At 48.9% G+C, this 5,057-nt stretch overlaps 1 pseudogene; it reads right to left on the bottom strand.

The window, feature by feature from the left end:
- The window catches only part of LOC108638853, a 200,105-nt pseudogene that overhangs the window by 14,574 nt on the left and 180,474 nt on the right, over nucleotides 1-5,057 (bottom strand).

Below are 5,057 nucleotides of genomic sequence, written 5' to 3'. Positions count from 1 at the left end.
GGCTGCGGCAGCTGCCGGGATTGCTGCAGAGATGATCCAAGCAATCAGCCACCCACTGAGGATTTCTGCATTTCACAGTTTCCTTCATTCACTGTATCCTGCATCATCCTCCCAGCTTCTGCTTCCCTGGGAGCCCCAGTTTGGCTCTTCTGCCCATGGGAATTATTAATGATCAATGGAGGGTAGATATGTTTTGATCTGTGATACAACTAAAATAACAAGGATTACTTTCAGGGATGCTAAAGGTATTGTTGGTCACACAAATCACAACGTCAGGTGTGGCCAAAAAGGCATCTGAGTGACGGGGACACACCATGGCTGGGTCATTAAGCTAGTCAGAAAGAGTTAGTATAGAGACAGTGAATTCCCCCTAGAACAGTGTCTTCCCGATGGGACATCCAGGCAGGGCTTGCTCTGCTCAGCATTCCCTGCCTGCTCCCGGGATTCTTGAGGGACAGCCTCTGGCAAGTCCTGGCCGAAGGAGACCTGCCACCGCCCTGAGTCCTGGCAAGGCTGCTGCCCATCTCCTGCCCCAAAGAACTGTGCCCCTGGGGGACTTCTCTGCCAGAAGGCAGCCAAAGCCAAGGGGCACTGAGGTCTGCCCTCTTGCAGGTGGCTGTTGGGAGCAGCAGCTGGAACAATTGGTGGCAAGACTTGGCATCTGTCAGAAGGCAGAAGCTGTTGCTCCTTCTTGGCATGATTTTTGGGTGGAAGTGATTAGCAGCATCACATCCTCCTCTGTGACATCACAGATCTCCTAACACATCACATCCTCCTCTGTGACATCACAGTATCCTGTGACATCACATCCTCCTCTGTGACATCACATCCTCCTCTGTCACTTCACAGATATCCTGTGACATCACATTCTCCCCTGTGACATCACAGTCCCTCTGTGACATCACATCCACCTCTGTGTCATCGCATGTCTCTTTTGACATCAAATCCTCCTCTGTGACATCACAGATCTCCTGTGACATCACAGCCCCTCTGTGACATCACATCCACCTCTGTGACATCACATCCTCCTCTGTGACATCACAGCTCTCCTGTGACATCACATCCTCCTCTGTGACATCACATCCTCCTCAGTGACATCACAGCTCCCCTATGACACCACATCCTCCTCTGTGACATCACATCCTCCTCTGTGACATCGCAGGTCTCCTATGACATCACATTCTCCTCTGTGAGCTTGTATCCTCCTCTGTGACATCACATCCCGCCCTGTGACAACACAGCAACCTGGGACATCATATCCTCATCTGTGGCATCACATCTTCCCCGTTACATCACTGCTCCCCTATGACATCACATCCTCCTCTGTAACATCACATACTACCCTGTGACAAAACTTTCTGTGACCTCACATCCTCCTCTGTGTCATCACATGTCTCCTATTACACCATATCCTCCCTGTGACATCATATCCTCCACTGTGAAATCACATCCTCCTCTGTGACATTGCATGTCTTCTATGACATCGCATCCACCTTTGTGACATCACATCCACATCCACCTCTGTGACATCACATCCCCTCTGTGACATCGCATGTCTCCGGTGACATTACATCCTCCTCTGTGACATCACATCCTCCTCTATAACAACACAGCTCTCCTGTGACATCATATGCTTCCATGTGAAATCACATCCGCCTCTCTGCCATCGCATGTCTTCTATGACATCACATCCTCTACTGTGAGATTACAAGTCCCCAGTCTTATCCTATCCTCCTCTGTGACATCACATCCTCCCTGTAATATCACATCCTCCTCTGTGACATCATATCCTCCTCTTTTACATCACATCCTCCTCTGTGTCATCACATCCTCCCTGTAACATCACATACTCCTCTGGGACAACACAGCTCCATGTGACATCACATCCTCTTCTGTGACATCACAGCTCCCCGGGACATCACATCCCCCCCCTGCGACATCACGTCACTCCTATGACATCACATCCTCCTTCGTAACTTTGCAGCTCGCCTATGAAATCACAGCTCCCCTGTGACATAATAGCCTCCTCTCTGACATTTAATCTTCCTCTGGGACATCACATTCTCCTTTGGGACATTTCATGTTTCCTGTGACATCACATCCTCCTCTGTGACATCACAGAGCTCCTATGACATCACATCCTCCTCTATGACATCACATCCTCCCTGTGATGTCAGAGCTCTTCTATGACATCACAGATCTCCTATAACATCACATCCTCCTCTGTGACATCACAGTTCCCTGTGACATCACATCCTCCTCTGTGACTTCACAGATCCCTTTGACATCACATCCACCTCTGTGACATCACATCCTCCTCTGTGACATCACATGTTTCCTGTGACATCACATCCTCCCCTGTTACATAACAAATCCCCATGACATCACAGATCCCCTCTGACATCACATCCACCCCATTACATCGCATCTTTCCTATGACATCACATCCTCCACTGTGACATCGCATCCTCCTCCTGACATCGCATGTCTCCTCTGACATGACATCCAGCTACGTGACATCACCGCTCCCTGGGACATCACATCCTCCTCTGAGACATCACAGTTCTCCTGTGATATCACATCCTCCTCTGTGACATCACATCCTCCTCTGTGACATCACATCCTCCTCGGTGACATCACAGCTCTCCTGTGACGTCACATCCTCCACTGTGACATCGCATGTCCCCTATGACATCACATCCTCCTCTGTGAAATCACATCCTCCTCCTGACATCGCATGTCTCCTGTGACATCACATCCTCCTCTGTGACATCACATCCTTTCTGTGACATCAAATGCTTCCTGTGAAATCACATCCGCCTCTGTGACATTGCATCCTCCTCTGGGATATCACATCCTCCTCTGTGACATCACACGTCTCCTATGACATGACATCCTCCTATGTGACATCACAGCAACCTGTGACATCACATCGTCCTCTGTGACATCACATCTCTCCTGTGACATCACATCCTCCACTGTGACATCACATCCTTTTCTGTGACATCACATCCTCCTCTCTGACATCACAGATCCCCTGTGACATCACATCCCCCTCTGTGACATAAAAGATCTCCTATGACATTACAGCTCCCTGTGACATCACATCCTCCTCTGTGACATCAGAGATCACCTATGACATCACAGATCCCCTGTGACATCACATCCTCCTCTGTGACATCACATCATCCCCTGTTACATAAAAACTTCCTATGACATCACGGATCCCCTTTGGCATCACATCCACCCCATGACATCACATCTCTCCTTTGACATCACATCCTCCACTGTGACATCACATCCTCCTCTTTTACATCACAGCTCTCCTCTGACATCACATCCTCCCCTGTGACATCAGAGCGGTCCTGTAACATAACATCCTACTCTGTGACATCACATTCTCTTCTGTGACATCACAGGTTCCCGGGACATCACATCCCCTCCTGCAACATCACGTCTCTCCTATGGCATCACATCCTCCTTCGTGACACCATAGCTCACCAATGAAATCACAGCTCCCCTGTGACATCATAGCCTCCTCTCTGACATTTAATCTTCCTCTGGGACATCACATTCTCCTCTGGGACATTGCATGTTTCCTGTGACATCACATCCTCCTCTGTGACATCACAGATCTCCTGTGACATCACATCCTCCTCTGTGACATCACATCACAGCTCCTGTTACATAACAACTCCCTTTGACATCACAGATCTCCTATGACATCCCAGATCCCCTGTGACATCACATCCCCCGCGCTGACATCGCATCTCTCCTATGACATCACATCCACCTTCGTGGCATCGCATGTCCCCTATGACATTACATACTCGTCTCTGAAATCACATCATCCTCCTGACATCGCATGTCTCCTGTGACATCACATCCTCCTCTGTGACATCACATTACACTCTGCTACATCACATGTTCCTCGGTTACATAGCAGCTCCATGTGACATCCCATCCTCCTCTGTGACATCGGATGTGTCCTATGATATCACATCCTCCTCTCTGACACTACATCCTCCTCTCTGACATCACAGCACCTCTGTGACATCACATCCTCCTCTGTGACATCACATGCTTACTGCGACATCACATCCTCCTCTGTGATTTCACATCCTCCTCTGTGACATCGCGGGTCTCCTGTGACACCACATTCTCCTCTGTGAGCTTGTATCCTCCTCTGTGACATCACATCCCGCCCTGTGACATCACAGCAACCTGTGACATCACATCCTCCTCTGTGACTTCAAAATTCCCTTTGACATCACATCCTCCTTTGTGACATCATATCCCCTCTGTGAAATCACGACTCTTATGACATCAAATCATCCTCTGTGACATCACAGATCTCCTGTGACATCACATCCACCGCTGTGACATCACATCCTCCTCTGTGACTTCACATCTTCCCTGTGACGTCAGAGCTCTTCTATGACATCACAGATGTCCTATAACATCACACCCTCCTCTGTGACTTCACAGTTCCCTTTGACATCACATCCTCCTCTGTGACATCATATCCCCTCTGTGACATCGCTGGTCTCTTATGACACAACATTCTCCTCTGGGAGCTTGTAACCTCCTCTGTGACATCACATCCCGCCCTGTGACATCACAGCAACCTGTTATATCACATCCTCCTCAATGATATCACATGCTTACTGCGACATCACATCCTCCTCTGTGATTTCAAATCCTCTTCTGTGACATCACAGGTCTCCTATGACATCACATTCTCCTCTGTGAGCTTGTATCCTCCTCTATGACATCACATCCAGACCGGTGACATCACAGCAACCTGTGACATCACATCCTCCTCTGTGACATCACATCCTCCCGGTGCCGTCAGAGCTCTTCTATGACATCACAGATGTCCTATAACATCACACCCTCCTCTGTGACATCACAGTTCCTTTTGACATCACAACCTCCTCTGTGACATCACATCCTCCTCTGTGACTTCACAATTCCCTTTGACATCACATCCTCCTCTGTGACATCGTATCCCCTCTGTGACATCGCATGTCTCTTATGACATCACATCCTCCTCT

The sequence above is a fragment of the Manacus vitellinus genome, unplaced genomic scaffold (genome assembly GCF_001715985.3).
Source record: "Manacus vitellinus isolate BGI_N305 unplaced genomic scaffold, ASM171598v3 scaffold_132_pilon, whole genome shotgun sequence".
NCBI lineage: Eukaryota > Metazoa > Chordata > Aves > Passeriformes > Pipridae > Manacus > Manacus vitellinus.
This window is presented reverse-complemented; position numbering and strand designations above follow the sequence as displayed.